Raw genomic sequence first — 27,703 nt, 5'->3', positions numbered from 1 at the left:
GACCACCTTGTTTATTGTAAATATGTTAAATGTATTCATTCACATAAAACTATAAATTTACCTCAGTGTCTCTGATTTGATTTGGAAACTTGCTGCATAATTCCCTGACAGAGGACTAATCCTATTACTTCCAGAAAATTAATCCATTTGCAGTAGATGTCATTTGCTGGAAACATCACCAGGAGGGAGTTAACAGAGTTGATGCATGATGAACTGGAGTTTCTTAAGAAGACTGGATAATGGACCTGCTACATCTAACTGGAAAACCATTTGGAAAATAGAACGACCAAAAGGTTTTAGGATTTGGGGGAATAAGGCACAACTGTTCTCTTAATTGCTCTGAACTAAAATCTTAAGAAAAAGTTTTATTAATAAGAATCAAACAAAGATATTTCATCCCAGACAAATCAGAGACAATGATTCTAGCGATTTATGGTAAATAAGAAGCCATTCTTAATTTGATACAAATTAAACGGAATAGTAGATTGTTAACAAAGTGCTTTGATGATTAACTTTGTAGTTGGTTCACCTGTTAATTATAATGCCTTTATAAAGCATAGATAGATGAACGTCAATTGGTTGTAAATAGAGGTAGATTTTTATAAATGTTGGGCCTGCTTCAGAACGGGAGGAAACTAATATTGCTCCAATATGTTGGTTGTAAATTAATAGAACTGCCTCTCAATTCATAGAATCATAGCACCATGAGGTTGGTTATATCATGGTGACCAGAACTGGACACAATATTCTAGGTCAGCTGTCACTAGGACAGTGTAAAGCAACTCTATCACTGCTTCTTGTCTTGACACTATACCTATGTTTATTGCAGCCTGGGACTGTATTTGGCAGGTACAGCACTATAGAGCACAATATTGGCACAAGTGGTATTTACCATATGGCTTGGGGATACTTGGCCTGCCCTTTTGGAGATTTCCCAGAGGCAGCCACCATTTTCAGTGCACCCACAATTCCTTAACAATAGTCTACAAAGTGTTAAGGTAACAAAACAGAATACTTTGTCCTAGTGACCCAGAAGCAGCCACCGTTTTGCAGACAGGCATGACAAAATGGCAGCTGCTTCCACAAGTCCACCACATGACCCAAGCATGAATCCCAAGCAGAGGTGGTATTCAGCAGGTTCTGACCAGTTCTGGAGAACCGGTAGTGGAAATTTAGAGTAGGTTGGAGAACTGGCAAATATGATCACGGACTGTAGATTTTACAGTATCCTTCCCCTGCCACGTCCACCAAGACCGGCCCACAGAACTGGTAGTAAAAAAATGTGAATCCCACCACTGATCCCAAGCACATTCAAAATAACAGCTGCTTCCATGACACAGTCATGAAGCCAACAAATGCGTGTCTTGCCTTCCTTCACCAACATGAGGTTGAGAGATCTTCGAAAGGTATGGAGAAGGATGATGATGCCTGGTGGGTTGGGAGTCAGGCCTAACAACTGCAGGGACCAAGTGGGAACAGGAAAATGCCTGTGGGGACCCAAAAGGTGGGGTAGTGGAGGCTAGGCGTCCAAGAGATTCCCACAACCCTGAGGTAGTCACTGTTCTGCTTAATGGCTTGAACATTTGTTTAACATCTTCCTCAGGGAGAGAAGGGGATAGGTAGTTAAGCAAAGTAATCTCACTTAACAACCACTGCAAAATGCAACCGTAACTGACAGGCCTCATTACAGTTGTATCTAGAGGACTATTTCTATGATGACTGGGGAATTCTGGGGGACAAAGTATGGAGGACACCAAGGTAGGAGACAGAAATTCCACGTGTGGGAATTCCATAATCAATATACAAAAAACACAACCCAAAAGCCTTTTTGAGGAATTCCACTACTTTTCCAAAAATGAAATTGCTGCTGATAACGAGAAACAGGTTAGCCATTTTCCATTTTCCTTTTTCTCTCCACTTACAAATCTAATTCTGAGATATGTTTTCACCTACACTCAGGAAATTCAAAGGGTTTCTCTCCTGTGTAAGTCCTCTGATGGTTCACCAGGAAAGGATTCTGACTGAAATTTTTCCAATAGTCAGAACATTAAATTGGTTTCTCTCCTGTATGAGTCCTCTGATGGTTCACCAGGTGAGAATTCTGACTGAAACATTTCCTACACACAGGACATTCAAAGGGCTTTTCTCCTGTGTGAGTCCTCTGATGTCTTACCAGGCTGGAATTCTGACTGAAACTTTTCCCGCAAACAGGACATTCAAAGGGTTTCTCTCCTGTGTGAATCCTCTGATGGCTCACCAGGCTGTAATTCTCACTGAAACCTTTCCCACAAACAGGACATTCAAAGGGTTTCTCTCCTGTGTGAGTCCTCTGATTGATGGTTCACCAGGTGAGAATTCTGACTGAAACATTTCCTACACACAGGACATTCAAAGGGCTTTTCTCCTCTGTGAGTCCTCTGATGGCACACCAGGCTGGAATTCTCACTGAAACTTTTCCACAAACAGGCCATTCAAATGGTTTCTCTCTTGTGTGAGTCCTCTGATGCCTTACCAGGCTGGAATTCTCACTTAAACTTTTCCTGCAAACAGGACATTCAAATGGTTTCTCTCTTGTGTGAGTCCTCTGATGTCTTACCAGGCTGGAATTCCGAATGAAACTTTTCCTGCAAACAGGACATTCAAAGGGTTTCTCTCCAGTGTGAGTCCTCTGATGGTTCACCAGGTGAGAATTCTGACTGAAACATTTCCTACACACAGGACATTCAAAGGGCTTTTCTCCTCTGTGAGTCCTCTGATGGCACACCAGGCTGGAATTCTCACTGAAACCTTTCCCACAAACAGGACATTCAAAGGGTTTCTCTCTTGTGGGAGTCCTCTGATGCCTTACCAGGCTGGAATTCTCACTGAAACTTTTCCTGCAAACAGGACATTCAAATGGTTTCTCTCTTGTGTGAGTCCTCTGATGTCTTACCAGGCTGGAATTCTGAATGAAACTTTTCCTGCAAACAGGACATTCAAAGGGTTTCTCTCCTGTGTGAGTCCTCTGATGCCTTACCAGGCTGGAATTCTCACTGAAACTTTTCCTGCAAACAGGACATTCAAATGGTTTCTCTCTTGTGTGAGTCCTCTGATGTCTTACCAGGCTGGAATTCTGAATGAAACTTTTCCTGCAAACAGGACATTCAAAGGGTTTCTCTCCTGTGTGAGTCCTCTGATGTCTTACCAGGCTGGAATTCTGACTGAAACTTTTCCTGCAAATAGGACATTCAAAGGGTTTCTGTCCTGTGTAAATCCCTTGGTGTTTCACTAACTCAGAATTCTGACTGAAACTTTTCCTACAAAGAGGACATTCAAAGGGTTTCTCTCCTGTGTGAATCCTCCTGTTTCTCTCCTGAATCCTCTGATGACTCACCAGGCTTGAATTCTGACTCAAACGTTTCCTGCAATAAGGACATTCAAAGGGTTTCTCTCCTGTGTCAGACCTCTGATGGCGCACCAAGTTGGAATTCTTACTGAAACCTTTCCCACAATCAGGACATTCAAAGGGTTTCTCTCCTGTGTGAGTCCTCTGATGTCTTACCAGGTTGGAATTCTGGTGAAACCTTTCCCACATACAGGACATTCAAAGGGTTTCTCTCCTGTGTGTATCCTCTGATGACTCACCAGGCTTGAATTCTTACTGAAACCTTTCCCACAAACAGGACATTCAAAGGGTTTCTCTCCTGTGTGAGTCCTCTGATGGTTCACCAGGTTGGAATTCTTACTGAAACCTTTCCCACATACCTGTATTCAAAGGGTTTCTCTCCTGTGTGTATCCTCTGATGACTCACCAGGCTTGAATTCTTACTGAAACCTTTCCCACAAACAGGACATTCAAAGGGTTTCTCTCCTGTGTGAGTCCTCTGATGACTCACCAGGCTTGAATTCTTACTGAAACCTTTCCCACAAACAGGACATTCAAAGGGTTTCTCTCCTGTGTGAGTCCTCAGATGTATCACCAAGCTGTCATTTTTCTTAAAGGATTTACCACATTGGAAGCACTTGTAGGGCATCGCTTCTGGGTGGGTTCTTCAATCAAAAGGGATCTGTTCTGACAAAAGCTTTGGCCACATTCAGATAATTTGTATCTAATTTTCTCCAGATTAGATTTTCCCCTGCATAATCATTTGAGATTTGAAGTCTGCATCTTCCATGATAGGCACACCTATTGAGCTTTTCCACTACTGATATTCTTGAGAAGGTCAACAATATGTGTGCTCCCTTGTTTAGTGGTGCTTTGATTTAAGCCCATTTCTTCCCCCAGGGCAATGCAAGGATTACTGTCTGTCCTATGTACCCATCCAATTAATCTTTTCCTCCCCACTCACTTCCAGATATTTTCCTCTTTTTCTGAATGGAAAAATAATCTTTCTTGACCTATTTGTGTATTGTGTCCTTGAGTTCCACATACTCTACTTTTTGCAGCACGAAATCTCGTATTGATTTTCTTTCCTTTGTTTCTCAACTGCTGTGGAAGGAGAAGAATTGTGTGGTTTTTCTGATGGAAATGGAGAATATTTTTATATCTGCCTCAATCTGCTTTGCTTTTCAATATTGCTTGTTATTCTCAGTTGTCCAGTGTGGTCTTCTGGCATCATCTTTGTCTGTAAGATTCAAATGAAAATGTGACTTTTATTGTTTATAAAAGGGTTGCAGAAGATGTGAAAAAGTGTACATTACAATGAAAAAGCAAACATGCCAATATGCTAGAATAATCACTTACATTAATTATGATATTTACTACTGAGTTCCAGTTCAAATATCCATTCAATCATTAAATTCACTTGTTGACTTAGGTCAATCACAAATTTTCAGACCTGCAAAGGGTTCAAATACACTTATGTGAAGAAGAAAGTACACCCTCGACCTGTATGATTTGATGTATCACGACATAGTAAAAATAATCTCTTCCTTAGCAGTTTAAAAATAGGTAAATATAATGTCAGATGAGCAGCAACAGATGATATTTTATACCCATGTCATTCTTTTTTTACAAAAACAAAAACACCCTTACTTCTTCCATAGGTATGAAGAGGCAAAGTAGCAACCAGTGCTGCTGATCAAATGCACTTGATCAATTGATCATCAACAATTGTGACTATATCTATAAAAGCCAAAGTTGTAGGAGTTTCCTGGTCTCCAGCATTGAGGTGTGAATTAGATGCCAAAGAGTAAAGACATCAGCAGGGATCTTAGAGAAGCCATTGTTGCTGCCCATCAATCTGGGAAGGGTTATATTTTCCAAACTATTTCAACTCCATCATTCTACGTTCCACGTTCACAAGTGGAAAACATTCAAGACACTTGCCAATCTTCTCAGGAGTGGCAGTGCCAGCAAATTCACCCCAGGTTCAGGATGTTCAATGCTCAGAGTAATTACAAAAAATCCAAACATTACATCTCAGAATCAACAGGCCTCATTTAGCACGTTAAGTGTTAATGTTCATGACAATCAGAAAAAGACTGAACAAGTATGGTTCATTTGGAACGGTTGCCAGGAGAAAGCCTCTGATTTCTAAAAAGGACATGGCAGCAACACTTTGATTTGCACATTTGCATCTGAACTAATCACAAGACTTCTGAAACACTGTCCTTTGGATGAGACCAAAGTCCAGGTGTTTGGCCATAAAGCAGAGTGCCATTTTGATGAAAATCAAACCAAAAGATATCAATACAAAGATCTCATAGCAACCATAGCAACCATCAAGCAGAGTGATGAAGGGGTGATGATTTGGAGTTGTTTTGCAGCCACAGGGCGTAGCTACTTCAAACTTGGCAAATTTAAGACTTGTGGACTTCAACTCCCAGAATTCCTGAGCTAACATGACTTGAGGAGGAATTCTGGGAGTTGAAGTCCACAAATCTTAAAGCTGTCAAGTTTGAAGACCCCTGCTCTGTACTATAGTATCCAGAATCACAATAGATCTGGAAGGGACCCTAAATGTCTTCTACTACAACCCTCTGCTCAAGCAGGAGATTCTATATTATTTCAGACAAGTGACTATCCAGTGTCTTCTTCAAAACGTCCAGTGATAAAGCACCCACAGGGCCTGAAGGCCAACTGTTCTACAGGTTCATGTCCTGTTAGGAAGTTTCTCCTTAATTCCAGGTTCCTTCTTTCCTTGATTAGTTTCCATCCATTGTGTCTTGCCCTGCCTTCAGGTGCTTTGGAAAATAAGTTCACCCGCCTCCTTTGTGGCACTTTCTCAAATACTGGACTACTGCTATCATGTCCCCCCTAGTCCTTCTTTTCTGTAAACTAGCAAAACCCAAATCCTACAACTGTTCTTCAGGATTTAGTCTCCAGGCCTTTAATCAACTTATTGCTCTTCTTTGTACTTTTCTAAAGTCTCAACATTTTTTTTGTAATTTGATGACCAAAACTGGATGCAGTATTCTAGATATGGACTTACTAAGGCTTTATAAAGCGGTGCTAATACTTCACGTGATTTTGATTCTAGAGTCAAACGTGAGACCACCTGTCCAATTAGCAGTTTCTCACACATGGCTTCTCTGTTTTGCCTTTCTTTTTGCAAAATACATCAAGATGTAATATGTTCATATGTTGTTGATCATCTGAGGGTATAATTACCTACATCCCAAAAAGTTCTCCATAGTTGTTTTTTACGAAGTACTAGGTTAAGCACAGTCGAACTTGGTTAGTACACAGATGTGGCACCAATAGGAAATACTGTGCTTGTTGGTTAGACATGGAAATAATAATAATAAAAAAATCTCAGAAGAGAGCAGGGGAAGATCAGTCTGATATTTCTGCCAAGAAAAAAGCTGGTCGATAAGAGAATAACCGAGTTGAAAGGGACCTTGGAGGTCTTCTAATCCAATCCCTGCTCAGGCAGGAGACTTTATATCATTCCTGATTAATTGCTGTCCCGTCTCCTCTTTAAACCCTTCAATGATGAAGAACTCACAACTTTTGGGGGAAAGCTCTTCCCAAGGAATTAAGCTTAATTTGAAGGAGGATTTTTAAAATCTTCCCACCAGCAGAAAATTGCGGCCACCACTGTTAAAGCTTGGAGCACCAGAGGACTCAAAATCTGGGGAGGGAAGAAACACGTAGCAGCAGCTGATATGCTTCAGCCTAGTTGCTTCTCTGCTTCCACATCCCGGAGGAAACCCAACAGCCCTACTTGCTCCCAGCCTCTCCTCCCACCTGACCTCAACTCACCTTTCAGCTGCTGCTTCGACCCTTGGAAGAGCAGAAAAACCACTCTGCACACCACCTTCCTCCCATGAGTGATCCGGAAGAAGCAGCTCCTCTCCTCCCATCCTTTCTAGCTATGCAGTACTCGATGGTTTTAACTCATTGAAGCTCAACCACAGACGACCATTAAGGGCTTTCTAGTCACTGCTAAGTGACTGCCATCTCCTGATAGGACACAAAACAACACGCTTGTCTGTCTCTAACATGTTTGTAAGATGTTTTCACTGATCAAATGCTATCAAATCATTTTTGAGTTCTAGCAATCTATCTTTGCAACTGATCCATGTGCAATAGTGAAATGTGACACTAAAGTAGGTTGTGAAGATTAGCTATGAGCTGAGCCCTCAATGTTTATGAAGTTCTTAGAGAATTTCATAGAGTTGGAAGAGACCAACTCCCCAAGCAGAAGACCCTATTCTGTTCCAGACAAATGGATGTCCAATCTCCTCTTCAAAAACCCCATTGATGGAGCACCCACAACTTCTAGAGGCAAAGCATTTCCACTGATTGTTCTCTGAAAGGAAAATTCTCCTTGATTCTAGGTTGGATGTCTAACAAGTCTTCCTCTTTGTGCTGCTCTGAGGGGCATTGGACAATAGGATTTTTCTGTTTCAGCCCCTCAAATATTGAAAGACTGCTATGATGAAACCCCAGTCATTCTCTCTGTTAGGCTAGATATATCCAGTTCCTGCAGTAGCTCATTGCAGAACTACTTTGGAGTAGAAATGAAGAAATTACAAGAAAGAGGGTATTTTCTAAGTCAAAAGAAGAAAATAGAACAATTGTTAAAAATATATGGAAAGTTGTTAAAGTGTGCAAACTGCCATGACACTAGATCAGGCTTGTCCAACCTGCGGCCCATGGGCCGCATGCAGCCCAGGTCGCCTCGCAATGCGGCCCAACGCCCACCCCAACCTTCGAGAAAGATCCAGCGAGGAGGAGGAGAGGCAGGCGCGAGGTGGGGCAGGGCGAGGCGAGCAACATAAAAAGCGGGAAGCCACAGCCCAAAAGTCCCGCCCCGCCACCTTTTGTTGCTGCTGCCGCCGCCACCACTGCTTCTGCCGCTGCCGTTTCTGCCCCCGCCGCTTCTTCCCCCGCCGCCGCCCACCCCCACCCCGCCGCCGCTGCTGTTTCTGACCCCATCGCGCCCCCCCCCCCGCCGCTGCTTCTGTCCCCGCCCCCCACCCCGCCGCCGCCATCGTTTCTGCCCCCACCGCCGCTGCCGCTTCTTCCCCGCCGCCGCCGCTGCCGTTTTGCCCCGCCCCGCCGCGCCGCCGCTTCTTCCCCGCCGCTGCCGCCGCTTCTTCCCCGCCGCTCCCGCCGCCCCCCACCCGATTCTTCCCCAGCCGCCGCTGCCGTTTCTGCCGCCGCCGCCGCCCCCACCCGCCGCCGCCGCTGCCGCTTCTTCCCCACCGCCGCCGCTGCTGTTTCTGCCGCCGCCGCCGCCCGCCCACTCCGCCGCCGCTGCTGCTTCTGCCCCGCCGCCGCTGCCGTTTCTGCCCCCGCCGCCACTGCTGCTTCTGCCCCGCTGCCGCTTCTGCCACCGCCCCGCTGCCACCGCTGCTGCATTTGCAGGAGGAGAGGTAGGCGTGAGGCGGGCGAGCTTTCTTCCCCCCCCCCCCACCCCGCAAAATTTGGCCGGAAAATTAATAAAAATAAATAATTTGCAGGAGAGGTAGGCGCGAGGCGGGCGAGCTTTCTTCCCCCGCAAAATTTGGCCGGAAAATTATAAAATAAAAAATAAATTTTTTAAATAAATCATTAATAATTTTATTTTATTTTATTATTAATTAATTTAATTTAATTTAATTTAATTTAATTTAATTTAATTTAATTTAATTTAATTTAATTTAATTTAATTTAATTTAATTTAATTTAATTTAATTTAATTTAATTTAATTTAATTTAATTTAATAATTTAATTAATTATTTAATTTAATTATGTGCGGCCCAAACCAAATTTTCATCTTCTAATGTGGCCCAGGGAAGGTGAAAGGTTGGACACCCCTGCACTAGATTGTCAAACCATCAAAAATGGAACAATTTGTAATCCGGAACTCCATCAAGCAGTCCTAGGAGGTCTGTGATGCAGTATTTATCACATACTGTGGCCAGATATTACCGATTCAGTCAACATTTTAAACCATAGCACATTACAACCTACAAAAAGCACTGGTTAGGATTTCCGGTTTGTCAGCTTTGCGAGCGGTAGGGATTCGCGAAGCTGCGCGATCCCTGCCGCGCTAGCCGCTTTTGGGGCTCCGATCCGAAAGGGTGCGGAGCAAGGCTGCCCTGCAGGGGCAGCTGAAGGTAGGGGGGATCCGGAAAAGGGTTTGGGGGTGTTGCAGACCCCCTCCCTGGCCGGCAGAACCTCCTTTTACCAAGACGGTGCAGCGGCGGTTCGTAATGGCCGCCACAAAGAAGCCGGCAGCTGGGCAAGTATGCGCAGGAGGAAGAGGAGAAAGTTTTTAAAAGTGAAAGTCTTCTTGGTCGATCCAGGACTCTGAGATATATTTAATTTAATTCCTGGAAGTGATGGCTTTTTGGATGATTCTTTCCACAAGAGAAAGTAAGCGGCAATTCTAAGGTGCTGAAAGGAAAGTTTACTCTCCCTCCCGATGGAATTAACAAACGGATATTGAGAAACCTGTTTTTTTTTCAGGTAAAACTAGCTTTATGGGATAAGTCGGAAGGGAGAGGACAAAAAATATATTTATCTGGTTGGATTTTGTTGGAGGAGATGCCTTAAGGATTTGGAGACAGAAATAAAATTTTAATAAGGCTTTAAAACACAGATTTGGATTTTCTTTTTTCCTTTGTCTGATAGTACCCCTGGAAGAGAAAGTGGAAATTTTGGCTTGGCTTGGATTGATTGAGGATTGTGGACTTTGGGATTGTCTTACTTTTCTTTTGGAATATTTTGGTTGGAGTAAGAAGAAAGAGGGGAAAAAGACAAGAAAAGATTTATAATGGCTTTCTCCCTTGAGGAACTGAGGGATGAATATGAGCAAACAAAAGCAGCCTGTAAAGATGGTATGGAAAAAGCTTTTTTATTTTTAGAAATGGCGCTGGTTAACTATGAACAGACAATGCGACAGATGGAACAACAGCAAGAAGAAGACACCATCTTTAATGAATCCCAAAATTTATCTAAGGAAGAAGGAAGGAAGAAAGCGAGGAAAATGAAGGACTTAAGATCTAAAAAAACATTTAAGAAAGAGAAAAATATGATGCAAAATAAATACAATGATAGCAAACAAGAGAAAAAGGGAATACAACAGAGAAGGGATGCCAGCAAGACAGAGGTTAGAAGAAGGGGGGTAGGAAGATCTGGTGGGGGAAGAAAGAAAGGGGAAAGGCGGAGAAAAGCCACAAAGTTTTAAAATTGGATGGGAAAAGAGGAATCTTTTTCAGGGATAAAGGGTAAAGTATAAATTTTCTTTAAAAAGATTTTGCAAGGTACATAAGACGGTATTGTAATATTTGTATTAGAAATAGAAAATTAGAATGGCTTAAGAGTTAATAAGAAATTAAAATGTTGAAATGTTTAATAATGATTGATTTTTAAAATGTAATAAAATATTGAAGGGAAAGGCAATGAGAATGCTATAAGATTTATTATTTAGATTTATTATTTAACTACGTATTTAGGAGGATACTATGTATTTAAACATTTCCGATTTATTACTCTGTTTTTATTGTTATTAAAAGTAAAAATTAATAGATAGAATGTACCAAGCAGAATCAGATTGGATATTAGGTGTCATTTTAAATGTTAATCTAATATTTAGGGAGAGGCTAGAAAGGCATCATACTCTGATTAGAGATTTCAGGAGAAATTCTTTTTTTTTTTCATTATAAGGAATGAGATAGAGGGATAATAAAGGATGGGCAAAAGATACAAATATAATGATTTAAATTAAGATGGATTGAATAAGATAGAATTATGAAGAGTGAAATGTGTGGAGAAGTATATATAGAAGATACAGAATGGTAAACAAAATAGGTAATGATTTCTAAGACGAGCATGAATATAATGAAAGCCCATATAAAGAGAGGTACCGGGGGCCAAGTTACTTTACTAAAAGATTTTTTATATGTTTGTTTGTGTCTGTTTATGTTTTTGAGAAGTATTGGTGAAACCTTTTAGAAACACAGAAAGAAAATGACGATAATCAAGTCAGAAAGAAATAGAGGACAAGAGATGTTTTTATGCTCATTTAGAAATGGTTTAAAATAGAATTGTATTGTATAAGATAAGGTTTTATCTGACTTGTAAAATTTATAATGGAAAAAGGTTCAAATATGTAATGGTTGATGATGATTTGTTTGTTTTTGAAATTAATAAAACTTGTTTAAAAAAAAAAACCTACAAAAAGCACTGGTTGGGAATTAAAAGGATATTGAAAGGAACCATGGATTTTTAGGATTGCATTTACCACCAACAAGTGAACTGGAATTGAAATGCTTTGTAGATAGTATTTGGGCTGATGACGTACAAGATAAAAAGTCAATGTCAGGATTTGCAAACATGCTAACTAGTTGAAAATCTAGAAAATAGACTTCAGATGCCATTTCCACAGCTGCAGCCCAATTCATAGCATTATAAGAATTGTGTTCAGAGATGATGTGGTCTATCTGGTTAGTAAACGATTTGAATATTGAAATGAAAAGAGTTATACCAATATTTGAAGATAACACAATATGTATACAAATGGCAACCGATGCGAGTAATAATCAGAAAGAAGCATGTTGACATAAAATAATGTAATGTCAGGGAGGCAAAAAAGAAAATGCAATAGACATAATTTATTGTCCACCGGAAAATAATTTATTTATTTACTTGATTTGATTTTTCAATTGCTTACAAAATAATAGGTATAAGTATAAACATGAGTAAGAATACAGAAAACAAGTACAATTAAATGGGGACAATAGGACAGGGATGGAAGGCATGATGGTGCACTTATGCACGCCCCATACAGACCTCTTAGGAATGGGGTGAGGTCAATAACGGATAGTGGACCTCATGACAAAACCATTAAGTATACAAAAAAGACAAAGATCTTGTATAACGAGTTGATTTCAATGCTGTCCAGCTATAAATTGGAGGGGTGTTAAGATATTAAATGTAGTAGCTGGAAGAGTAAAATTGTAGAATGGGCAAGAACAGGCAGTTCTAAGTCGATTGGTTGGAGAGTGCTTGGTCCTGCATGAGGCAATCTATGCTATGACTGGTTGCTGTAGGTGTAAAGGGGGAGTTTCACATATTTCCTGCTTATTTCCTTCTGTGTACTCTGTATCCTAACTGGATTTACCTCATCTTGTTTGCTGTAAATATGTCAAATGTATTCATTTATATAAATTTACCTCAGTGTCTCTGATTTAATTTGGAAACTTGCTGCATAATTCCCTGAAAGAGAACTGTCTTCATTACACCCACACAAAAAAGCCACTTGCAGTAGATGTCATTTGCTGGAAACATCACCAGGAGGGAGATAATTGTTGTTATTTGTAGCTGGTACATTAGCCAGAAAGATGTAAAGCAGTGATCCCCAACCTTTCTTATGCCGTGGCCCGGTATCCCCAACCTTTTTTATGGCGCGGCCCGGTACCGGCATTAGCTGGGCGCCGCCACCTTTTTTTGATGAAAAAGTGCTTCCGGTGAGCTTTCTACCCGGAAAAGCTCACCGGAAGCACTTTTTCATCAAAAAAAGATGGCGGCGCCCAGCAAACCAGCGGCCCGGTAGGACTTGTTCCACAGACCGGTACCGGTCCGTGGACCGGTGGTTGGGGACCCCTGATGTAAAGGATCGTGGTAAGAAAAAAAACATTTCTGCTCTGGGAGGTCCCTGTCCTCTGGGACTCATGGAGGAGTTTGGGATTATGAGAACACACACATGAATGGCTTTGTGAGCCTGAGCTCTTTCCAAGAAGCTCCCACAGGGAGCACAGTCGCTTTTTAAAAGACCCCTCAACATGGTTTGGAAACTGCAGGTTTGGAGAAGGCTGAAGCGGATGTGGCTCCTCCTACAGATTTGGAATTAATAGACTCGATTCATGATGAACTGAACTTTCGTAAGAAGACTGGAGAATGGACCTAACCATGTCTAACTGGAAAACAATTTGGAAAATGGATAGACCAAGAGGTTTTAGGATTTGGGGGAATAAGACACAACTGTTCTCTTCATTGCTCTCAACTTAAGAAAAACTTTTTTTTATTATTTTTTTAAAACAAGTTTTATTAAAAATTCCAACAACAAACAAATCATTACATATTTAAATCTTTTCCTGTCTTTCTACAAAAATTTCCCCAATATTCTCATAAAACACAAACAAACACAAACAAACATAAAAAAATCTTTTAGTAAAGTACCTTGGCCCCAGTTACCTCTCTTTGCATGGGCAGCGCATATCACTCTTCACAATTCTATCTTATTTAATCCATCTTAATTAAATCATTAAATTTATATATTTTGCCCATTCATTATCCCTCTATCTCTTCTTATAATAAAAAGAATTTCTCCTGAAATCACTAATCAGAGTATGATGCCTTTCTATCCTCCCCCTAAGTTAGTAAAATTAACATTCAACATAACAAATACCCAATTCGGTTCTGCTTGGTACATTCTATCCACCAAAAATGTTTAAATACATTGTATCCTCCTTTCCTTCAATATTTTATTACATTTTAAAAATCAGTCATTATTAAAAACTTCAACATTTTAATTTCTTATTAATTCTTAAACCATTCTAATTTACTATTTCAAATATAAATGTTACAATACCATGTTCTGTACCTAGCAGAATCTTTCTTACAGAAGTTTATATTTCATCCTTTGTCCCTAAAAAAAATTCCTCTTCTCCCATCCAATTTTAAAACTTTGAGGCTTTTCTCCGCCTTTCCCCTTTCTTCCTTCCCCCACCAAATCTTCCAACCCCCCTTCTTCTTCTAACCTCTGCCTTGCTGGGATCCCTTCTCTGTTGTGTTCCCTTTTTCTCTTGTTTGCTATCATTATATTTACTTTGCATCATATTTTTCTCTTTCTCAAATGTTTTTTTAGATCTTAAGTCCTTCATTTTCCTTGCTCTCTTCCTTCCTTCTTCCTTAGATAAGTTTTGGGATTCGATAAAGATGGCGTCTTCGTCTTTTCCTTGTTGTTGTTCTTCTGGAACAACTTCTGTTTCCATCTGTTCCATTGTCTGTTGGTAATTGACCAGCGCCATTTCTAGAAATAGAAAAGCTTTTTCCATACCATCTTTGCAGGCTGCTTTTGTTTGCTCATATTCATCCCTCAGGTCTTCAAAAGGGAAAGCCATTATAAATAAATCTTTTCTTTTCTTTATTCCTCTTTCTTCTTACACCAACCAAATATTCCGAGAGAAAGGTAAAACAATCCCAAAATCCACAATCCTCAATAAATCCAAGCAAGCCAAAATTCCCCCTTCCTCTTCCAGGGGTGGTATCAAACAAATAAAAAAAAAGAGTCCAAATCTATATTTTAAAGCCTTATTAAAATTATATTTCTGTCCTCAAATCTTCAAGGCATCTCCTCCAACAAGATCCAAATTTATATATTTTCTTTATCCTCTCCCTTCTGGCTTAATTCCGTCGGGAGGGAGAGTAAACTTTCCTTTCAGCATCTCAAAATAGCCGCTTTTTTTCTCTTGTGGAAAAAATCATCAAAAAACCATCTTTTCCAGGAATTAAATTAGATAAATCTCACAGCCCTGGGTCGACCAAGAAGAACTTTCACTTTCAATAACTTTCTCTTCTTCCTCCTGCGCATACTTGCCCGGCTGCCGACTTCTTTGTGGCGGCCATTACGGACCGCCGCTGCACCATCCTGGTAAAAGGGGGTTCAGCCGGCCAGGGAGGGGGTCTGCAACACCCCCAGACCCTTCCTCCGGATCCCCCTTACCTTCAGCTACCCCTGCAGGGCAGCCTTGCTCCGCACCCGTCCGGGTCGGAGCCCCAAAACGGCTAGCGCGGCAGGGATCGCGCAGCTTCGCGAATCCCTACCGCTCGCGAAGCCGACAAACCGGAATAAGACACAACTTTTGTCTTCATTGGTCTCAACTTAAATTTTAAGAAAAACTTTTATTAATAAGAATCAAACAAAGGTATTTCATCCCGGACAAATCAGAGAGAATGATTCTAGTGATTTATGGTAAATAAGCCATTCTAAATTTGATACAAATTAAACGGAATAGTAGATTGTTAACAAGGTGCTTTGATGTTTAACTTGGTTGTTGGTTCACCTGTTAATTACAACGCCTTTATAGATCATAGATTAATGTCGAATTGGTTGTCAACAGAGGTAGAATTTTATAAATTTTGGGCCTGCTTCAGAAGGGGAGGAAACTAATGTTGCTTTAATATACTTATGAATATTCTAGTGGGGGGATAATAAAAGTAAATCTGTTTTTCTCTTTTTTAATTTTTCCTTTTTATATGTTTTTTCTATTATTGTTTTGATTTTGAAAAAAATTCTTTTTGTTTTTGGAGTTTGAACTGTATATTAATATTTTGAATAAAATAACCTTTTGAAAAAAATCCCTTTACCACAAGTACGTTTATGGTGCTACTGTGGACCTATTTTCGAAACTACCTCTAAATTTATAGAATCATAGCAAGATGGGATTGGTTGTATCATGGTGACCAGAACTGGACACAATATTCTAGATCTGCTGTCACCAGTACAGTGTAATGCAACTCTTATCACTGATTCTTGTCTTGACACTATGCCTCTCTTGATGCAGCCTGGGACTACGTTGGCTTTTTTCGGCAGGGGCAGCGCTATATAGCACAAAACTGGCACAAGTGGTACTTAGCATTTGGCCCAGGTATACTTGGCCTGCCCTTTTGGAGATTTCTCAGAGGCAGCCATCATTTTCAGTGCACCCACAATTCCTTTACACAGTCTACAAACAGTCTACTGTAAACTGAATACTTTGTCCTAGTGACAATGACCCAGAAGCATCCACCATTTTGATACAGAGGCAGGCATGACAAAATGGCAGCTACTTCCACAAGTCTGCCACATGACCAGGCATGAATCCCAGGCACACTCAAAATAACAACTGCTTCCATGACAGAGTCATGAAGTCCACAAATGCGTTCTTGCTTTCCTTCACCAACATGAGGTTCAGAGTTCTTTGAAAATCTAGAAAATAGACTTCAGATGCCATTTCCACAGCTGCAGCCCAATTCATAGCATTATAAGAATTGTGTTCAGAGATGATGTGGTATATCTGGTTAGTAAACGATTTGAATATTGAAATGAAAAGACTTATACCAATATTTGAAGATAACACAATATGTATACAAATGGCAACCGATGCGAGTAATAATCAGAAAGAAGCATGTTGACATAAAATAATGTAATGTCAGGGAGGCAAAAAAGAAAATGCAATAGACATAATTTATTGTCCACCGGAAAATAATTTATTTATTTACTTGATTTGATTTGTCAATTGCTTACAAAATAATAGGTATAAGTATAAACATGAGTAAGAATACAGAAAACAAGTACAATTAAATGGGGACAATAGGACAGGGATGGGAGGCATGATGGTGCACTTATGCATGCCCCTTACAGACCTCTTAGGAATGGGGTGAGGAGGGAAGGCGGAGCCATGTCGCTCCGAGATCGCAGCTGATATCTTCGCCCCTGGTCGGTCCCAACGGACCTAAACCGTCCCGTAGAGACGGTGATAGCAAGGGGTGCATTCTGTTGATCCCAGGGACCTTGCAAAGTCCCTGGTTGATCCAGGAGAAGCCCCTTTACTATCGGCGGAGAGGCAGCCATTAAGCTGCTGAAGTTGGGACAGCTCCGGAAGGGACAGAAATCGGCTGGTGAGGACTTTTTTTTTTTTTAATATTTGGGACTTAAGGACACTCTAGATGAGAAGAAATCTGTAAGATTCTTGACAAAACTTGACAAAATTGACTTAGCGGCGATTTTCTAAAGAGAAATGTCAAAGTAAGGCTTGGCTTTTACTTTTACTTTTTTTTTCTTTATTGAATCTCTATTGCGATCTAGTAATTGTAACTAGACTGGTTTTTTCTCTTATATTTATCTACTCTTTTTTCTCCTTTTTGACTGTTTATATTTTTAGAACAGAGGCTCCCTTTAGTAATTTTATATATACACTCACAGACGCACACTATACAGAAGCCTGATGATATATTCTATTAGACCTTTTATGGGAAAGAAGGGGGAGTGGATTAAAGAAACTAGAGGCTTGAAAATACTTTATTTGAAGCTGAGAGGATTGTGAAAAATTCTTTCTCAAGGACACTGTAATTTGATAAGATAGAGGGAAGTATACTGGAGAATGTTTTTACAGGTGTTCTTTGGGACTTCTATTATCAATTGAATATTTGAAGTTTGGCTTTGAAATTTGTGGAGAAGCCATAATAAGAGCCTTGGATAATTAAATAAAACGCAGTGTGCTCCTTTTTTAAAATTCTCTCTTAGCTGTCTTATCCCTCCCCTGCAATCCCACAGCATCTTGTAATATTTGTATATTTATTTTTTATTTTATTTTATTTCTATTTATTTTTATTTTTTTAAAGGGAAAGCCTTAGAATATTTTTTTCTTTTTCTCATTGGGACTTTTGCCTCTTCCATTTCCATTTTTGATTCACTTTTATGGCTATTTTTTATTTTTTGAGACCTTTCAATTGGATTACGGTGTGAAGAACCTGAAGAACCTCCTCTTTTTTATTTTTTTATTTTTTTTATTTTCAATTTTGGGCTTTTAATTTTTTACTGGTCTTTTTTTATGTTTTCTTTTTTCCCAACTGGATTATAATTGGCTACTCTACTAACTGGATTAAGAGAGCTTGAAGACCCTGAGCTACCCAAATGAGTAAGAAAATCTTACCTTCTGGCATTTCAACTTCTGCTCCTGCCTCCCCATCAACTGGAGGACGACTTTTAACAATGGCAAAGCAAGATAAAGCACAAGTGGATTTAACGATAGTTATGCAAGGAATTCAAGAACTTAAAACGAGTATTGAGCAAAGAACGGAGAGTATTGAACAAAGAATCGGGAAGACTGATGAAAAAATTGAAAATATTCAACAAATGATGGTGAAATATGATGAGAGACTCCAAAAAATTGAAGAGAAAGATAAACAAAGAGACGAGACAATTGGAAACATCGATAGTAGATTAACAATGGTTGAACAAGACAAAAGTGGGATATTGAAGTGGGAGATGGACAGGTCAGAATTTTATCTCAGATTTCAAAATATAGAGGAAGAAAAAGGACAAGACTTGGCTGCAGTAATGATAGAAATATTGGCTGGAGCTCTGGGAATAACAGAGGAAAAGATGATGGATGGAGTAGATGAGATATACCGAGTCTTCACAAGATATGCGATGAGGAACAATCTACCAAGAGAGGTTCATGTCAGATTTACCAAAAAAACTATTAAAACACAAATATTACAAGTGGCAAGAGAGAAGGCGTTGAAATATAAAGACAAAGAGATTGTGGTCTTAAAACAAGTACCCAGAAAAGTTAGAGAGATGAGAAGAGAATATCGATTCCTGACTAAAATGCTATTGAAAAAAGAGGTGAATTACAGATGGCTGATTCCAGAAGGATTAATGTTTACATGGCAAGAACAGAGACACAGAATTGACTCAATTGAGAAAGCAGAAATATTCTACAATGAATTTTTCGAAAGAAGAGAAATAGAGACAGAGAAAGAGAGCATCTCAACCGAACTTCAAGAGGATCAAATGGGAATGGGAAAAGAAGAAGGTGCAGTAGGTGGACAAGTGGAGACCAAAGAACAACGTGAAGTAAGATCTACGAGAGCTGTTAGACCTAAATACAAAATATAATCATGGAGGGAAAAAAATGATTTCTATACATATAAATGGACTTAATTCAGCTATCAAAAGAAGAATTTTTTTTCATAAATTAGAGAAGTCAAAAATTGGCATAATTTGCTTACAAGAAGTACACATTAAAAAACAACATCAACAATTATTGGTACGACCAAAATTGGGGAAAATTTTTACTTCTCTGACTCATTGTAAGAAAAGAGGAGTGGTCTTGTACATTAAAGAAACTATTCCAGCAAAACTGATTTATACTGATGAAGACGGAAGAGTATTAATGGTTGAAATAGTGGATAATAATATAAAAACACTCCTGGTTGCAATCTATGCCCCGAACGATAAACAAGAAGAATTCTATAAAAAATTACATATGAAAACAATGGGACTGGACTATATTAACATAGTTATGATGAAAGATTTTAATGGAATTGTAGATAATAAACTGGACTATACAGCGACAGCATCAAGACAAAATAGAAAGACTCTCCCTAAATCCTTTTTTAAATGAATTAAATTTAAAAGATATATGGAGAGAAAGAAATGATAAAACTCAACAATATACTTTTTATTCAAATAGACATTTATCATGGTCCAGAATAGATATGATTTGGATCTCAACAGAATTAATATCTAATACTCCAAGAAATAAATATTGAAACAAGTACATGGGCAGACCATAATCCAATGACAATTAAATGGAAAGGACAAAAAAGAAGATCTAGATGGATATTAAATAATACTATTTTAAAGGAAAAAGACTTCACACAATGGATGGAAAAAGAATTGGCCTTCTTTTTTTAGTGAAAATAAAAAAGAAGATACTTCAATACAGAATGTTTGGGACACCATGAAGGCATATGCGAGAGGATTAATAATAGACTATACAAAGAAAAAGAACATTAGGAAGAGGCAAACTATCAAAGCTCTAGAAGATGATTACAAAAAACTGGAAAAAGAACTACAGAAAATGCCACAGAAAAAAGATATTAAACTTAAAATGGACATAATTAAACATAAAATGGGTCAGGTAGAGAAAGAAGAACTGGCACAAAAAATTAGAAGTGCTAAACAGAACTATTTTGAAGATGCAAATAGGCCAGGTAGATGGTTAGCATATAAACTGAGAAAGGAGAAAGAATCAAGGAAAATATTACAGTTAATAGATGATCAAGGTCAAATGTGCTATGGTAATAAGGAGAAAAAGGCAATTATCCGAAACTTTTATGGACAACTATATAAACAGGAGGATCTTGATGAGGAAAAAATTAAACAGCACTTACAAAATGCTAACCTACCTAAGATACCTGAAGAGACTGAAAAAGTGTTAGAAAGTACTATAACAATGATGGAACTAACTGAAGCATTCAACAGACAGAATAATGGAAAAGCACCAGGTCCAGATTGGCTTCCGGCAGAATTTTATAAAACACTACAAGAATTGTTGAGCATTCCACTGCTAGAAGTCATGAACGAAGTTATGTTAAATAAGAAAATACCTAAAACATGGTCAGAAGCTTATATTACACTTATTCCAAAAGAAGGGGCCGATCAATTACAAATTAAGAACTATAGACCTATTTCTTTATTGAATGCAGACTATAAAATCTTCGCTTCAATTTTGGCAGAAAGGCTTAAAAAATACTTAAATAATTTTATTCACTCTGATCAGAATGGATTCTTACCAAAGAGACAAATTAAAGACAACATGAGGGTAATTCTGGACACTTTAGAATATTATGAGGCGCATCCTGAAAAACAAATGGCTTTGATATTTCTAGATGCCCAAAAGGCATTTGATAATGTGAATTGGAGATTTATGTTACTATTACTGGAACAGATGGGCTTTGCCAGAAAATTTATTCAAGCAATAGAAGCCATATACTATAAGCAAACAGCAAAAGTAATGATAGAGGGTGAATTTACAGACTCTATTAATATAAGAAAAGGCACAAGACAAGGATGCCCATTATCACCTCTGCTATTTGTACTGACTTTGGAAGTGTTGAATAGAAATATTAGAGAGGACCAAAATATAAAAGGAATGAAAGTTAAAAAGGAGGAATTTAAATTGCAAGCATTTGCGGATGACCTGGTTTTCATTCTGGAAGATCCTCTAGAGACAGCTTTAAAACTATTGGAAAAGATACAGACGTACGGTGAGATGGCGGGTTTGAAAATAAATAAAGATAAAACAAAGATTCTGACAAAGAACATGTTACTAAGACAAAGAGAAGAACTGGCAGACCTATTGAAAATTCAAGTTACGAACAAGGTTAAATATTTGGGGATACATTTGACGCCAAGATGTACTACATTGAAAGAGAATAACTTAAACAGCAGATAGCATCTGATCTGAAGAAATGGGAAAACCTACAACTGTCATTGATAGGTAGAATTTCAACAATCAAGATGAATATATTACCCAGAATTTTATATTTGTTCAAAACAATACCAATTAAGCTTGGCAAAGATTATTTTGAAGACTTAAATAAAATTGTGTTGAAGTATATATGGCAAGGCAAGAAAGCGAGAATAAAATTAAAACTTTTACAAGATGCTAGAACTAGAGGATTTGGCCTTCCTAATTGGGAGTTGTACTACCAAGCTGCAAATTTGATGTGGGCCAAAGAATGGATAACATTAAGAAAGACTAGATTGTTGACACTAGAAGGACATGATTTATTACTGGGCTGGCATGCTTTTCTGTGGTATAAGGGAACTAAATCGCAGGGCTATTTTAGAAGGCATTATATACGGGAATCTTTATGGTTAAACTGGGAGAAAATTAAGAGACAATGTTATTTGAAAATCCCAGTTTGGTTATCAACTATTGAAGCTTTTTCTTATCCTATAACATACAAGAAGGAACAAACAGTTAGATATGGGGAAATATTGGATGAAAAGGGTGAACTTAAAACGATGCAAAATCTAGAAGAACAAGGTATAAAGATGAATTGGTTTTCATATGCGCAAATACATTCAAGGTATGTTAAAGATTCTAAAACAGAGGGATTCTATGATAAATTGACTGACTTAGATAAGATTTTGACAGGTACTGATGAAAAAGTGATTAAAAAATTATATGGTTATTTACTGGAAATTAAACTAGAGGAAGAACAAGTTAAAGAAACTATGATTGTTTGGGGGAAGAATTTTGGATATGGGATTGATTTAGAGAAATGGCAAAAATTGTGGTCTCAAAATTATAAAATGACAATGTCAACAGCATATAAAGAAAATCTGTATAAGATGTTTTACAGGTGGCATTTCCCCCCCGACAAGAATAGCAAGAATGTTCAAGAATAAATCTGAAAAATGCTGGAAATGTCATCAGATACCTGGCTCATATTACCATATGTGGTGGACTTGTGAGGACACTAGAAAATATTGGACTATAATTCACATATGGCTGGAAAAAATGACAAAGAAACATATAGATTTGAAACCAGAGATTTTTTTATTGGGAATCTTACCTGATACATATAATAAAAATTTGAAGTATTTGATTGTAAATGTATTAACAGCGGCTAGGATTGTATTTGCTAAAAATTGGAAGAATGACAAAATACCATCAGAGGAAGAAATTATTAAGAAAATATTGGAATGTGCTGAAATGAGTAGATTGACATTTGAAATTAGAGAACAAGAGGATAAACAATTTTATGAAGTTTGGGACCTTTTCTATCAATGGTTAGATAATAAAATATAATAATAGAATATTTAGAAACTTAGGAAATAATGAATATATACTTTTCTTTTCTTTTCTTTTTTTGACACTATTTTTATAAAATTTTATTAAGAAAGACTTGGTATAACTTTACGATTTGTTATAAAATAAACTAAGTAAATTATAGTTATCTTGTTAAAGTATAAATTAATAAAATTATAGTCAAATGATTGTTTAATAATGATATCAGGCTATATAATTGTTGATTGATAATATGAGTTATTATTTAATATAACTACAATGGAGACTATGAAATGGATGCACAAAAAAGAGTGGTAAATCAACCGATACACTGTCTGTAAATTTATGAAGGAGGATGATGTTTTTATGTTTTGTTTTATGTGTTTTTGTTCGTTGTCAAAGTCAATAAAACTTTTTTTAAAAAAAAAAAGGAATGGGGTGAGGTGAATAGTGGATAGTGGACCTCATGACAAAATAATTAAGTATTAAAAAAACACAAAGATCTTGTATAACAATTTGATTTCAATGTTGTCCAGCTATAAATTGGAGGGGTGTTAAGATATTAAATGTAGTAGCTGGAACAGTAAAATTGTAGAATGTGCAAGAACAGGCAGTTCTAAGTCGATTGGTTGGAGAGTGCTTGGTCCTGCATGAGGCAATCTATGCTATGACTGGTTGCTGTAGGTGTAAAGGGGGAGTTTCCCATTTTTCCTGCTTTTTTCCTTCTGTGTACTCTGTATCCTAACTGGATTTAACTCAGGATGTTTCTGTGTACCTGACCATCTTGTTTGCTGTAAATATGTTTGTTAGGGATAACATTGTTTTACCCTAACTGTTTTGGGTAAAGATAATAAAATGATGAATCATGGTTTGTCAGATAAAGTGTATGTGACTTTAAGCTAAAGGAATGTAATTAAGGGTGCAGCTGTAAAAATACTATATAAGCAGCAAGGCACTCTCTGGCTCTTACTGGCTGGCTTATTGAAGACTGCATTCTTGCTGGATCGGGGAGGAGAAGAAGTGTTGGATTACTTTGAAGATATTTCTCAACGAGAGAAGATAAGTTTTGGACAGATTTATTATATGTGTACTGACACTGGCTATTCGACACGGACTTTGCAATTAGAGTATCCTCGACAAGACTTGACTGAATTTGGTATATGACTAATGGACTGTTTATAATGACTATGCTATAATTCTTAAATGGAATAAATTATAATTTTGATAGCACAAGCGTATCTGTATTTTTTACTGCGTGTTAACTAGAAAACTTATCTCACACATTTACCTGTCTTCCTATCTGGCTGCTGCACATTCTGTTTAGTTTGTTTTCCTTAACACCCGTTGGGGAATCCAGGCTTAACAATGTTAAATGTATTCATTTATATAAAACTATAAATTTACCTCAGTGTCTCTGATTTGATTTGGAAACTTGCTGCATAATTCCCTGACAGAGAACTGTCTCCATTACACCCAGACAAAAAAAGCCACTTGCAGTAGATGTCATTTGCTGGAAACATCACCGGGAGGGAGATAATTGTTGTTATTTGTAGTTGGTCCATTAGCCAGAAAGATGTAAAGGATCGTGGTAAGAAAAAAAAAATCTGCTCTGGGAGGTCCCTGTCCTCTGGGACTGATGGAGGAATTTGGGATTATGAGAGCACACAAACGAATGGCTTTGTAAGCCTGAGCTCTTCCCAAGAAGCTCCCACGGGGAGCACAGTTGCTTTTTAAAAGACCCCTCAACACGGTTTGGAAACTGCAGGTTTGTTTGGAGAAGGCTGAAGCGGATGTGGCTCCTCCTACAAATTTGGAATTAATTGACTCGATTCATGATGAACTGAACTTTCGTAAGAAGACTGGAGAATGGACCTAACCATGTCTAACTGGAAAACAATTTGGAAAATGGATCGACCAAGAGGTTTTAGGATTTGGAGGAATAAGACACAACTGTTCTCTTCATTGCTCTCAACTTAAATTTTAAGAAAAACTTTTATTAATAAGAATCAAACAAAGGTATTTCATCCCGGACAGAGAGAATGATTCTAGTGATTTATGGTAAATAAGCCATTCTAAATTTGATACAAATTAAACGGAATAGTAGATTGTTAACAAGGTTCTTTGATGTTTAACTTGGTTGTTGGTTCACCTGTTAATTACAATGCCTTTATAGATCATAGATTAATGTTGAATTGGTTGTCAACAGAGGTAGAATTTTATAAATTTTGGGCCTGCTTCAGAAGGGGAGGAAACTAATATTGCTTCAATATACTTATGAATATTCTAGTGGGGAGATAATAAAAGTAAATCTGTTTTTCTCTTTTGTAATTTTTCCTTTTTATATGTTTTTTCTATTATTGTTTTGATTTTGAAAAAAAATCTTTTTGTTTTTGGAGTTTGAACTGTATATTAATATTTTGAATAAAATAACCTTTTGAAAAAAATCCTTTTACCACAAGTACATTTATGGCGCTACTGTGGACCTATTTTCGAAACTACCTCTAAATTTATAGAATCATAGCAAAATGGGATTGGTTGTATCATGGTGACTAGAACTGGACACAATATTCTAGATCTACTGTTACCAGTACAGTGTAATGCAACTCTTATCACTGATTCTTGTCTTGACACTATGCCTCTGTTGATGCAGCCTGGGACTGCATTGGGTTTTTTCGGCAGTGGCAGCGCTATACAGCACAAAACTGGCACAAGTGGTACTTAGCATATGTCCCAGGGATACTTGGCCTGCCCTTTTGGAGATTTCTCAGAGGCAGCCATCATTTTCGGTGCACCCACAATTCCTTTACACAGTCTACAAACAGTCTACTGTAAACTGAATACTTTGTCCTAGTGACAATGACCCAGAAGCAGCCACCATTTTGATACAGAGGCAGGCATGACAAAATGGCAGCTACTTCCACAAGTCTGCCACATGACCAGGCATGAATCCCAGGCACACTCAAATTAACAGCTGCTTCCATGACAGAGTCATGAAGCCCACAAATGTGTTCTTGCTTTCCTTCACCAACATGAGGTTCAGAGTTCTTCGAAAGGTATGGAGAAGGAGGAGGCTGTGATGCCTGGTGGGTTGGGAGTCAGGCCTAACAACTGTAGGGACTGAGTGGGAATAGGAAAATGCCTGTGGGGACCCAAAGGGTGGGGTAGTGGAGGCTAGGCCTCCAAGAGATTCCCACAACCCTGAGGTAGTCACTGTTCTGCTTAATGACTTGAACATTTGTTTAACAGCTTCCTCAGGGAGAGAAGGGGATAGGTAGTTAAGCAAAGTAATCTCACTTAACAACCACTGTAAGATGCAACCGTAACTGACATTATGGTTGTATCTAGAGGAATACTTCTATGGTGACTGGGGAATTCTGGGGCTCAAAATATGGAGGACACCAAGGTAGAAGACAGAAATTCCACGTGTGGGAATTCCATAATCAATATACAAAAAACACCACCCAAAAGCCTTTTTGAGGAATTCCACTACTTTTGCAAAAATGAAATTGCTGCTGATAACGAGAAACAGATTAGCCATTTTCCATTTTCCTTTTTCTCTCCACTTACAAATCTAATTCTGAGATATGTTTTCACCTACACTCCTAATGAGAGATGAGAAATGACATTCAAACTCATCAACTTTCCTCAGTTGGATTTCCATGTGGGCAATAATGAACAATACATGCCAGAAGCATCATCCACAGAAAGATCTGTCTCCTCTGTGAGTCTTCCGGTATATCACCAGGTTCACATTTCTCTTGTGTCGATTCTCTGATGTCTTACCAAGTTGGAATTGTAACAGAAACGTTTCCCACAATCAGGAAATTCAAAGGGTTTCTCTCCTGTGTAAGTCCTCTGAAGGTTCACCAGGAGAGAATTCTGACTGAAATTTTTCAATAGTCAGAACATTAAATTAGTTTCTCCCCTCTATGAGTCCTCTGATGGTTCACCAAAAGAGAATTTTGACTGAGACTTTCCCTCCAAAGAGGATATTCAAAGGACTTTTCTATTGTGTGAGTCCTCTGATGTCTCTCCAGGCTGGAATTCTGAATGAAACTTTTCCCGCAAACAGGACATTCAAAGGGTTTCTCTCCTGGGTGAGTCCTTTGATGTTTCACCATGTTGGAATTCTGACTGAAACTTTTCCCACAAATAGGACATTCAAAGGGTTTCTCTCCTGTGTGAGTCCTCTGATGGCTCACCAGGTTAGAATTCTGACTGAAACTTTTCCCGCAAACAGGACATTCAAAGGGTTTCTCTCCTGTGTGAGTCCTTTGATGTTTCACCAGGTTGGAATTCTGACTGAAACTTTTCCCACAAACAGGACATTTAAAGGGTTTCTCTCCTGTGTGAGCCCTCTGATGGTGCACCAAGTTGGAATTCTTACTGAAACTTTTCCCGCAAACAAGACATTCAAAGGGTTTCTCTCCTGTGTGAGTCCTCTGATGGCTCACCAGGTTAGAATTCTGACTGAAACTTTTCCCACAAACAGGACATTCAAAGGGTTTCTCTCCTGTGTGAGTCCTCTGATGACTCACCAGGTTGGAATTCTGACTGAAACTTTTCCCGCAAACAGGACATTCAAAGGGTGTCTCAACTGTGTGACTCCTCTGATGGCTCACCAGGTCTGAATTCTGACTGAAACTTTTCCTGCAAATAGGACATTCAAAGGGTTTCTCTCCTGTGTGAGTCCTCTGGTGTTTCACCAGGCTGGAATTCTCACTGAAACCTTTCCCACAAACAGGACATTCAAATGGTTTCTCTGTGTGAGTCCTCTGATGTGTTACCAGGTTGGAATTTTGACTGAATCGTTTCCCACAAACAGGACATTCAAAGGGTTTCTCTCCTGTGTGAGTCCTCTGATGGCTCACCAGGTGAGAATTCTGACTGAAACTTTTCCCACAACAGGACATTAAAGGGTTTTCTCCT

The 27,703-nt window shown here is 38.6% G+C and overlaps 2 protein-coding genes and 1 pseudogene across 2 annotated transcripts in view; all 3 read right to left on the bottom strand.

Annotated features, from left to right (window-relative positions):
- LOC148131712 (uncharacterized) overlaps positions 1 to 7,261 on the bottom strand; it is an 80,385-nt gene extending 73,124 nt beyond the window's left edge. The window contains exons 1-2 of the mRNA XM_087953163.1: positions 7,187 to 7,261; positions 4,298 to 4,604 (exon numbers count right to left, since the gene is read on the bottom strand). The gene's annotated coding sequence lies outside the window, so the exon portion shown is untranslated. The remainder of the gene's footprint in view (positions 1 to 4,297; positions 4,605 to 7,186) is intronic.
- LOC148131713 (uncharacterized) overlaps positions 1 to 7,261 on the bottom strand; it is a 55,625-nt gene extending 48,364 nt beyond the window's left edge. Inside the window, exon 1 of the mRNA XM_087953277.1 lies at positions 7,187 to 7,261. The gene's annotated coding sequence lies outside the window, so the exon portion shown is untranslated. The remainder of the gene's footprint in view (positions 1 to 7,186) is intronic.
- LOC113432432 (uncharacterized) lies at positions 1,955 to 27,687 on the bottom strand (annotated as a pseudogene).
- Positions 27,688 to 27,703: the final 16 nt, after the last annotated feature.

The sequence above is a fragment of the Notechis scutatus genome, chromosome 2 (assembly GCF_049901735.1).
Source record: "Notechis scutatus isolate UNSWTSFEM ecotype Mainland chromosome 2, rNotScu1.2, whole genome shotgun sequence".
Taxonomy (NCBI): Eukaryota; Metazoa; Chordata; class Lepidosauria; order Squamata; family Elapidae; genus Notechis; species Notechis scutatus.
Note: the sequence above shows the minus strand (reverse complement) of the source record. Positions and strands in the feature narration are given on the sequence as shown.